Source organism: Lissotriton helveticus, chromosome 11 (genome assembly GCF_964261635.1).
Source record: "Lissotriton helveticus chromosome 11, aLisHel1.1, whole genome shotgun sequence".
NCBI lineage: Eukaryota > Metazoa > Chordata > Amphibia > Caudata > Salamandridae > Lissotriton > Lissotriton helveticus.
This window is the reverse complement of record NC_136072.1, coordinates 861,666,474-861,678,397: the sequence shown is the minus strand read 5'-3', so window position 1 is coordinate 861,678,397 and position 11,924 is coordinate 861,666,474. Positions and strand designations below refer to the sequence as shown.

At 40.8% G+C, this 11,924-nt stretch overlaps 1 long non-coding RNA gene across 2 annotated transcripts in view; it reads left to right on the top strand.

Moving 5' to 3' along the window:
- The first annotated feature begins 690 nt into the window (after positions 1-690).
- The window catches only part of LOC144791262 (uncharacterized), a 91,453-nt gene continuing 80,219 nt past the window's right edge, over positions 691-11,924 (top strand). Inside the window, exons 1-4 of one of the 2 annotated variants that reach the window (XR_013602343.1) lie at positions 691-850; positions 948-1,047; positions 1,346-1,443; positions 1,536-1,638. This is a non-coding gene — a long non-coding RNA (uncharacterized LOC144791262). Of the gene's footprint in view, positions 851-947; positions 1,048-1,345; positions 1,444-1,535; positions 1,639-11,924 lie in introns of those variants that run through there. The other variant, XR_013602342.1, reaches the window with a different exon arrangement.

Sequence of the window (11,924 nt, the reverse complement as noted above, 5' to 3'; positions counted from 1 at the left end):
ATATGTTACCTGAACACAATGGACAAAGGCCTCAACACAAGAGATGAATGGATCAGGTTAGTAGTCAATCAATAGTACATTTCCAGACAAATTAAATGGCTAGGTTCAAACTAAATTAGAAAAATGATGACCGTACAAGTGGAAGTAATGCAAGGAATACCTTTGGCTTCAGATTTACTTCTAAGTGGGAATTAATGCAAAACTCCCATACTGAATAATTATAAGAAGCATGATTGCATAATGAATAGGCACTCGTGGTATTTCGTGTTATTCTTCTGTATGAGTCGAAGAATGACACTAATAATATCCTTGACTGATATCCTACAGTGGATTTATTTATTAACAAAAGTAAGAAAATAAACATTAACTCTCAGCACAAAAATGAAGGAAGTGCGCAGTTTTGAGACAAACAGTCTCTTTGTGATATTTAGTAATATGCGTTAATTAAATTAACAAAAAAAAGAAAGGAAAATATCTAGAGAATCGCAGGAAGACAACGCATTTTGCATATAAATAAGGTGTATACAGGCTGTCAAAACACAAAACGAGGCTAGGGTTAATCCCGCCCCGAATCCAGCATGAGAAAGAGGCTTGGAATATCGGGCCAATTAAACAAAAGGTTGCTTTTACTTCCCGGGTCAAACTGATACAGCTTCCGGAGTGCAACTGTAAGAGCGGGATCCGTAATTAAACACAGCTGACACTGTTTCGAGGGTACCTATAGGATCGTTCTTTACAAATATATAAAGACATCTACCCCGTAGCAAAGGTAGCCAACTTGCTGCAGAGACACTCGTTTCGAGGGAGGATTAAGACCGGACTTGGGAGCCATCGCTCTTCTTTTTTTGAGGTAAGGGGAACCAGGACTTTATGCTTGGGGCACGCCAGAGTAGATAGGGATATTTATAACCAAAAGCATAGCGTCCCTAATAGTAGAATTATGTCAGTTTTTTCAAATTAGAGCAATCCAAGACGGACCAGCAAGTATATAGGTTGACTGATGACCACAACTACAAGGGAGGAGCGCACCGACCCCCTTTTTTTAATGTAAGTAGTACTGTTACGCATAACTAGGTAGAGAGAACCAACATCGGGCAAGGAATAATCAATATCTATGTGTGATGTGGTTTGTTTAATTTTTAGTGAGAAATACAAAAGTGCACACCTTATAGAATCATATCTCAGGAGGTCAGAGAAACCAACAAATAGGAGGATATGGTTTGGGAACAGTAACACAAACTAAAGAGGCACGTTATTACTCTTGGGTTCTGCCGTAGTATGCAAAAAAGTATAATGGCATTAATAACTGGAACATTAGTTCATGGTACTGTATTTTACTACACAGATTCAGAAAAAAACAGCAAGGGGCTGTACTGTTTTAAACGCTGTTCACCAAGGTCCCAGAGGGAAAAGAAAATATAGATGAAAAATCACAAATAGAAGGTAATAGCTCCAAGAAAGAGATGACTCGGCAAAATAAAATAAAACATTTTTTAAAAACCAGGAGATATTAATACAGGAATATTTCTTCACAGACCCTAGGTGAATGACCGGAAATATAAAGAATAAAAATCACAAGAATAAAAAATGCGGATTAGGAAAAGTGAATGAAATAAATAAGAGGAATATGATATAAGGTAAAGATAATAGCAAGATCCATCCAATGTTCGACATAGTATATATCATGGTGGGACGAGGAAGGTAGGGGCTATATTATACAACCCCTCGACCTCTCTATTAAGGGTAAAGATGAAGAACACTAAGAGCCGATATATAAGAAACAATCAAATTCCATGAAAATGTCTTGATAAGATTTAATAATGACATGAAATGTAAAATGTACTACAGTAGTTGTCTGTATTACGCGGGCAAATAGCATTATAAATGATTGTCAAACTGTGCACAACTAGGCTCAAAATGGATCACAATAATGGCGGCCAAACAGAAGCTCAATAGCTGGTTTTCATGAGGCCGAATAAGTATAATGAACGATGGATAAACTGTGTAACATCAAATGTAAAATGGATTAAAATGATATGGGATTATAATAATGTGATTAGATTAGATAGGTTTGAGTTACCTTACACACAATCCTTATTTAAGTATGTTTATTTCAGGGTTCCCTCAAAATTGGCAACCATCCAGTACCTGACATAGGAGAGACGTATCTATTTGGTCTTGAAAAAGATGGTCAAATACAATTAAACCATCGAAACGCGTCGACGCCCAGTTCCACATAATCAAGGGATTGAGCTTACTCCATAGATGCCGTAATCAGTTTGTGTCCTGGAGTAATCTCTTACACTCAGGTTCCCTGATAAGTATCTTTATGACAAATAGAATTGTCTTTTGTGTTCTCTCCTGTTTCTCCCTTTTTTATGATTTTTTATTTACCAGCAATTTCTTCCAGGAAAGAATTGTTTTTTAATGTTGAATTTTTATGCTATGTGTTGCCAATGTGTATGTTTTTTGCATTTGTAATGTACTGTTTTTAACCTTGTGGAAATATTCATAAAATGTTTTTAACAAAAAAATAAAGAAGAATTATATAATTCATTGTTGGGTTTTGAAACATCCATTTCTAATATATGGGCTATATTGATGGTAATTATACATCATTGTGTATTGGTAGCTTGTGTCCCCAAGGGATTTTCCTTTTCACTAAATTCTGCGAAGCCCGGAGCCGGGGTATTAGCCAGGCTATCTCTAGCAGGGGGATCTGACTTAACTTGCGTAGCAAAATTTGAATAAATCTGAAGCACTTTGTCTTCAGAAAAATCAGCAAGAGAGTGGCACAGAGCAGGTGACACCTCTGTGACTATGCTTGTAGGTGTATTGGAGAGTTTGGTTACCACCTGAAATAGCTGCTTGGTGGAATTTTGAGACAACTCTATTTGTGTTTGATAGTACTTGCTTTTTTCTGCTACAATAAGGTGCTTGTATTTGGTCAGTGAGTCCTTATATATATCTTTCGCATTATTGTCATAGTGTTGGCGCTATTTTCTCTCTAGATTTCTGCACCGTTGTTTTTCCAGTCTTAAGGCCTCTGAGAACCATGGGGCTGAAGGCACATTTCGATTAGTAGAGACATTCTTAACTGGCATTGTTATGCTGAAGGCTTTATGAAGCCAAGAAGAGTAGTCATTGGCCGCTATGTCAGGATCTGCTCTGACCTCCTGTTGGGTAGAGGACAGTGTTTTTTGCAAGAGAAAAATATCAGTATTCTTCCATGCTCGAACTTGTTTGGGGGTACCCAAAATGGTATAGCTTTCCTTAGCTTTTGTGATTTGTAAAGTACAGATTATTGCAGAGTGGTCAGTCCAAGTGAGTGGTAGGACAGAGGATATTGAGATATTAGTATTGCTGGTAAATAGTCCATCCAGGGTGTGACCCGCTGTGTGAGTAGGTGTTATAACCAGCTGTTGTAAGCCTGCTGACCGTAGGTCTGCTATAAGGGAGGAAGATTCCTTATCCTGTAAGGATTCTAGATGGAAGTTGAAATCTCCCAATATGGTATAATTGGGAGTTCCTGCCATCTGTTCTATAAGGTTGTGTAAATTTTTAAGAAGGCATGCTCGAGGGCCTGGAGGACGATAGATCAAAGTTCCTCTGAATGTTTGAGTATTGGGAAAAGTAATAGAAAAGGACAGTGCTTCACAAACTGATAAAGTAATTGATTCAGTTTTTATGGCAAAAGTTTCTCGATGAATAATCGCCAACCCACCGCACTATCGTTTCTAGATACACAGTATCCTTCTGGGGTAGCCGCACAGAAGTCAGGACCTGTAGAAGAGTCACCCCACGTTTCAGTAATAAAAGCGAGATCTAGCTTATGATTGGTTAGTCATTCCTGTATTTCAATTTTATGCTTAGGGAGGGAACGAGCATTGATGAGTACAAAATGAATGGGGTTAGAATTAACATGAGAAAAAAGTTCACTGAGAGATAGTACCAGAGCGGTTGGGTCACCTTAAGCAAGCAATTGGGACAACTGGCTGATGTTTTGTTAGTAAAATTGCCCAGGCTGAAAAGGGTACAATCATGATTATTAATGGAGATACTCAAGTACATAAGTTGTGATTTTGTGTAGGTGATTACCCTTGTTTTAGATGTTGTTTTATGGGATCCAGAAGGTCCAGGGGGACCAGCCCCGGGCCAGGTCGAGGCGCAAACGGATGCAGACGGGCATGCCTTTGGCGCGCCTTCGGCACGCCGGCGGTGCGCGCGTCCGCTGCGCTCTCGCGCCATTTTCTGAAGTTATAGTGCCTGGGTCTGGTTGGGAGCGGAGATGCTAGACCGCTAACCCAACCAAGATGGCGGTTATCACTGGCCCTACCCAGAAGTGAGTCACTTTGTAATGAGGCTGTCCCCCGGAGTCTCCCTCCACATCAAACAGTCCGCTAATGACTGGCGGTGAACCGAGGAGACTGCAGGGCGCCAAGTGCACTCCTTCTTCCGGCAGTAAGTATTTAAAATGCGCAAGTAGGTAAAATTCGTCTCAGTTAAAATTAAGTTTTCGCGGCAAGTAAACTGTGTAAAGAATGGGGAATTTACCGCTGAATCAGCGCTGGTCTCGAGGGATGACAGAGCGTGCAACCTGCACTCTAGTCCTTATCTTAATCAATTATAGTCATTGTTATCATCAGTGCTATTCTCATTGTTGTCATGGACACTAGTCCCATGGTTATCAGTGCTATTATCATTGCTGTCATGAGCAACAGTCCTATTGTTATTATCAGTTCTATTCGCTTTTTTGGCATCGGCTCTAGTCCCATTGTTATCATCAGTGCTATTCTCATTGTTGGCATCGGCACTAGTTCCATTGTTATCATCAGTGCTATTCTCTTTGTTGGCATCAGCACTAGTCACACTGGTACCATCAGTGCTATTCTCATTGTTGTCATGGGCACTAGTCCCATGGTTATGAGTGCTATTCTCATTGTTGTCATGGGCACTAGTCCCATGGTTATGAGTGCTATTCTCATTGTTGGCATCGGCACTAGTCCCATTGGTATCATCAGTGCTATTCTCATTGTTGGCATCGGCCCTAGTCCCATTTTTATCATCAGTGCTATTCTCATTGTTGGCATCGGAACTAGTCCCATTGTTATCATCAGTGCTATTCTCATTGTTGTCATCAGCACTAGTCCCATTGGTATCATCAGCGCTAGTCTCATTGTTGGCATGGGCACTAGTCCCATTGTTATCATCAGCACTAATCTCATTGTTGGCATCTGCACTAATCCCATTGTTATTAGTGCTATTCTCATTGCTGTCATGAGCAACAGTCCCTTTTTATTATCAGTTCTATTCTCTTTGTTGGCATTGGCACTAGTCCCATTGTTATTATCAGGGCTATTCTCATTGTTGGCATCAGCACTAGTCCCATTGTTATCATCAGTGCTATTCTCATTGTTGGCATTGGTACTAGTTCCATTGTTATCATCAGTGCTATTCTCATTGTTGCCATTGGCACTTGTCCCATTGGTATCATCAGCACTATTCTCATTGTTGTCGTGGGCACTAGTCCCATTGTTATCATCAGCGAATTCTCATTGTTGGTATCTGCACTAGTCCCATTGTTATCATAAGCGCCATTCTCATTGTTGGCATGGGCACTAGTCCCATTGTTATCATCAGCGCTATTCTCATTGTTGGTATCTGCACCAGTCCCATTGTTATCAGTGCTATTCTCATTGCTGTCATGAGCAACAGTCCCATTTTTATTATCAGTTATATTCTCTTTGATGGCATTGGCACTAGTCCCATTGTTATCATCAGTGCTATTCTCATTGTTGGCATCGGCACTATTCCCATTGGTGGTATCAGCGCTATTCTCATAGTTGTCATGAGCACTAGTCCCATGGTTATCAGTGCTATTCTCATTGTTGGCATCTGCACTAGGACCATTGGTATCATCAGTGCTATTCTCATTGTTGGCATCGGCACTAGTCCCATTGTTATCATCAGTGCTATTCTCATTGTTGTCATGGGCACTAGTCCCATTGGTATCATCAGCGCTATTCTCATTGTTGTCATGGGCACTAGTCCCATGGTTATCAGTGCTATTCTCATTGTTGGCACTGGCACTAGTCCCATTGGTATCATCAGTGCTATTCTCATTGTTGGCATCGGCACTACTCCCATTGGTATCATCAGCGCTATTCTCATAGTTGTCATGAGCACTAATCCCATTGGTATCAACAGTGCTATTCTCATTGTTGTCATCGGCACTAGTCCCATTGTTATCAAAAGTGCTCTTCTCATTGTTGGCATCAGCACTAGTCCCATTGGTATCATCAGCGCTATTCTCATTGTTGGCATCGGCACTAGTCACATTGGTATCATCAACGCTATTCCTATTGTTGGCATAGGCACTAGTCCCATTGTTATCATCAGTGCTATTCTCATTGTTGGCATCGGCACTAGTCCCATTGGTATCATGTTTTTTTATTTTTTATTTTATTGCCTCGGTTCGTTCAAAATAACATAATGCCATCATCAGATACAGTAATTCATTTCATTACATTATAGATAGCTCAGAAGTTATTTCTCTAAATACTCTTTAAGTACCCCCATGTCAATAAGCCAGTCTTTTTTTTTCTTGCCCCTTTTAACACATATAAATTCCTCTCTAATTCATAAATATTAAATAGTTTTCTTCTCCAAAACTCAAACGTAGGTGCTTCCGGTTGTAGCCATTCAGTAGCAATACAAAGCCGAGCTATAATCATTAATACAAACAAAAAAATTCTTACATTTACACAAATCCGCATTATCATTAATAGATTGGCTGACCCCAGTTAACATAAGAGCTGGGGAAATTTTTAAAGGATAATGAATAACTTCATTTATAAATCTTTCTATACTAGAAATGAAAGACAGCAGTTTGGAACAGTTGTAAAAAATATGCATTATATCTGCCTCTTCCCCTCCACACCGAAAGCATTTTCCATCATATTGTGGACCCCATGTGGCCATTCGTTTGGGAGTGTAGTATAATCTAAACATAGTTTTGTACACTTGTGCCTTCATGTTAGCTGACAAGCATAACTCTTTGGCCATCAAAATGGTATCTACAATATTACAACCATTTTCTGCCAGCTGAATCTGCCAAAATGTATTGTATTTATTCAAATCGTCAGGTTTGTATTCCAGTAATAACCGATATATTAGGCCAATCTTTTTCTTTGATTGAATTGCCTCTATTAATCTAATAGGGGCCGGTTTATTTAATTTCTTTGAACAAAAATCTCTGAGTTGAAGGTATTTAAAAAAACTGAAATGGGGTATTTGATATTTACTATTCAAATCAGAGAAGGCTCTAAACGTTCCATCCGTCTCAAATAGATCTCCAATTCGACCCACTCCTTTCTTGTTCCATTCCTTGGCCACATGGTACCAAAATATAGAGGGAAGTATCTTCTCCGCTGAGAACGGGGTATAGAATGTAACTTTCTCTATCTTCATTAAAGACCTGACTTTTCTCCAAACTTTATATACTGAATCAATCACCTTAAATCGGGTATGCTTGTAGTAATTCCCTTCCAACTCTTTTAATAAACAGCCCTTTGAATGTTCTCCCAATAATAAGTAAAATATTGAAGGGGACTCTGCTGGGTCCTCTATTTGTTCTCCAGTCAGTAGAATTCGCATTCTTTGTAGGAAACATACATAATAATAAAATAAAAAATCCGGGATCCCCCGTCCTCCTCTCTCTATCGGGAGTGTAAGCCATTTCATAGCATGCCGGGGTCCCATTGGTATCATCAGTGCTATTCTCATTGTTGTCATGGGCAGTAGTCTCATTGGTATCATCAGTGCTATTCTCATTGTTGGCATCGGCACTAGTCCCATTGGTATCATCAGCGCTATTCTCATTGTTGTCATGGGCACTAGTCCCATGGTTATCGGTGCTATTCTCATTGTTGGCATTTGGCACTAGTTCCACTGGTATCATCAGTGCTATTCTCATTGTTGGCATTGGCACTAGTCCCATGGTTATCAGTGCTATTCTCATTGCTGTCATGAGCAATAGTCCCCTTGGTATCATCAGTGCTCTTCTCATTGTAGGCATCGGCACTATTCCCATTGGTGGTATCAGCGCTATTAGCATTGTTTGCATCTGCACTAGTCCCATTGGTATCATCAGCGCTATTCTCATTGTTGTCATGGGCACTAGTCCCATTGTTATCATCGGTGCTATTCTCATTGTTCGCATTGGCACTAGTCCCATTGGTATCATCAGTGCTATTCTCATTGTTGTCATAGGCACTAGTCCCATTGGTATCATCAGCACTATTCTCATAGTTGTCATGAGCACTAGTCCCATGGTTATCAGTGCTATTCTCATTGTTGGCATCTGCACTAGGACCATTGGTATCATCAGTGCTATTCTCATTGTTGGCATCGGCACTAGTCCCATTGGTATCATCAGTGCTATTCTCATTGTTGGCATCGGCACTAGTCCCATTGTTATCATCAGTGCTATTCTCATTGTTGTCATGGGCACTAGTCCCATGGTTATCAGTGCTATTCTCATTGTTGGCACTAGCACTAGTCCCATTGGTATCATCAGTGCTATTCTCATTGTTGGCATTGGCACTAGTCCGATTGGTATCATCAGTGCTATTCTCATTGTTGGCATTGGCACTAGTCCCATGGTTATCAGTGCTATTCTCATTGTTGGCATCTGCACTAGGAACATTGGTATCATCAGTGCTATTCTCATTGTTGGCATCGGCACTAGTCCCATTGTTATCATCAGTGCTATTCTCATTGTTGTCATGGGCACTAGTCCCATTGGTATCATCAGCGCTATTCTCATTGTTGTCATGGGCACTAGTCCCATGGTTATCAGTGCTATTCTCATTGTTGGCACTGGCACTAGTCCCATTGGTATCATCAGTGCTATTCTCATTGTTAGCATCGGCACTACTCCCATTGGTATCATCAGCGCTATTCTCATAGTTGTCATGAGCACTACTGTCAGGGCTAGGGTGGCTTGCGGTCTAGGGCCCGCCCCACTCAACATTCGGGGGTTCCCATGTGGCAAAATGCATCTGTCGTCCTTGGGTGGGCGTTGGTGGCTGATGTGCTCTAGGCCTGCTTGTACATCAGTCTTGCATCCCTGTTAGAATGTCTGTGCAGGCTGCCTGTCCTTAAACTGCTGTTTAATGCTATTCCGCCTAATGCGTGAGGTTTGGCATGTCGGAAGCGTCCACCTAATGCGTGAGCTTTGGTAGCCTGGTCGCATGCGTGAGCGCCGTAGGCACGTTATCCTACGCGACCGCGCCCTGTCTCCGGTGCTCACTATTCTAGTGCTTTCTGAGAGGTAGCAGGTGGTTTCTTGTGCTCCGTGTTCATTGCCTTTGCAGATCCAGGCCTTGGGAGGAGATCGTCATCGGAGGCTTTCGGTGAGGAATCCAGGGGGTGTGTCAGTTCCAGCTTCCTTCCGTTTTGCTGATTCTTTGGGAGTATGGCCATCCTGTGAGTCCAGAGACGATTGAGACCTTCACAGAAAGCAGAGTAGGTCGTACTCTGCAGGTAGGCAGAAGAAATCAGAGTAAACTGCGCTTTATTAAACTAATGGTTAAATTCCTGATTTATGTTTGAGGTATAAATCTAAGTACTAATTAAGTGTTTGAATACACAAGATTTTTGACTCTTCATTCATGTTCTGCTTGGCACTCGTAGTTCTTCTCATTGCTGGCAATGGTTGTTACATTATATACGTGTAGTGCATAGCTTTTGTGGTGCGTATTCACAAGGGTGATATTGTGATTTCGGCGCAATTCAGAATAGATATATTTTGCGTAAAGGTGTTTGTTTTCTGAGTATATGAAAACGTGTAACTGTGTGATATGATATGTAATCCCTACAATTTTGGTAAAGGAGACAATTTACTAAAGCATATTTCTAATTCTTTAAAGGGAAGAATCTGTCGCTATTCGCAACCAAAGGAATAAACGGATTAGTGAATAGGAAATTGTGTAATGCTTTGAATTGCAAGAAACCTATGGAAAACTAATGATAATAAGTTTATAGTCTTGTATTTATGTAATTCCCGGTTTGGGGGTTAAAGGTCAAGATACAGACTTTCAACAAGAAGAGTGTGTTGTTAACTTTTCCTTTTCAGATCTCCTTCCCTGCTGTTCCCTTCCTAATTCCCTTTTCCCCCCCGCTTGATCACTCCAAGATTCTGTGTATTTACTACATTCGGAATTGGAGGTATCGAGAGGTGGGTCCTTATAACTTCACGACAGACCCTGAGGAAGACTTCGCCTGACAGACTAGTGAGCCCACGAATTTTATTCCTCCTGGTCTGTACGTGAAGTCATAATGACTACCATTAATGATTTAATGTCGGCCCTTATGCGTATGCAAGCTGATTTAAAAGAAACAATGAATGCAACCGCCTTGTTAGCGGCTAAGGTAGATAATATTCAACTACAGAGTACCCCTCTTCCCGAAGATGTACAGGAAACTGGTGCTAGTAGGGGAACTACGAACATAGCAGTCACTGTTCCTCCCCAGATTCCTCTTGCAGCTCCCGAACGATTTTCTGGGGATTCCTCCAAGGTGCAAATCTTTCTTACCCAAATTGAATTACATTTTGCTTGTAGACCGGCTGCGTTTCCAACCCCTCAGTCTAAAATTGCGTTCTTGATTTCTTATTTGACCGGAGATGCCGCAAACTGGGCAGTTCCTTTGGTCAGACAAGATGACACTTTGTTATATAATTGGAAACGTTTTGTGGAAGAATTTGAAAAGGTTTTCGATCGACGAACTGTGACCTTATCAGCAGATCGAGAACTGCTTCAGTTAAAACAAGGAAACAGGGACCTTGTTTCTTATTTGTCACACTTCAACAGACTGATTGCCGAAACTTCCTGGCCAGAGGAAAAAAGGGCAGCTCTTTTTTATCAGGGTTTGAAAGACGATCTAAAAGATGTTTTGGCGCAAATAGACCCTCAACCAACAGTGTGTTCTGAGTTGATTAATCTGACTCTGCGTTTGGATCACAGACTCTCTGAACGAAGATCAGATAAAAAAAGAATAGACAAACCTACTTGGAGATCAGAAACTAAGTCCAGATCTCAATTCGCAAACTCTGAAGCTGGGGCTGAGCCAATGGAAATTGGGACTTTAAGACAACCTTTGTCAAAAGAAGAAAAAGACAGTCGACGTAAAAATGGTCAATGTCTTTATTGCGGACGAAAGGGTCATTTTGTAAAGGACTGCCTAACTAAACCTAAAGGAAGATTTCCCAATCCTAGTAAGTCAGCAGCTCTGGAAAAAACTGATCAAAAGTCGGAAAACTAGTTGGCCCAAGATGTTTGAAGGGAGATCTCTTGGGAACCATTGCTTTCCCTTCTGTGAACTCATGTGTCTCTAACTACAAAGCACATTTCAGATTAGCAGTACAAATCAGGTTAATTCGGGAAACATGCCAAATGGAAGTTTTAGTTGATTCAGGGGCTACAGGTAATTTTGTGGACTTAGAAACTGCCCAACGCCTGGGAATTATCTGTGAACAAAAAGAGACTCCTGAAATTGTCCAAGCAGTGGATGGAAAAATATTAGCTGGAGGACCAGTAACCATGCAAACTTCTAAAGTTGTTATGTTCTGTGAAGATGCTAAGCAGCAATTGCATAAGGAAGAACTTCAATTTGACGTTATTCAAGCACCACAATATGGTTTCATTCTTGGAATGCCTTGGCTCTGTCTACATAATCCAACCATAGATTGGCGGAAGAGAGAACTGGTTTTTCTGTCTGATTTTTGCCATTCTTCTTGTCTAAACACCTCAAAACCAACTTTAAGTCAATTGGCCACAGCAGAAGAAAAAGAAACACTTTTACCTAAAATGTACAAGGAATACGCAGAGGTTTTCAGTGAAGCTAAGGCAGCCCTCCTTCCT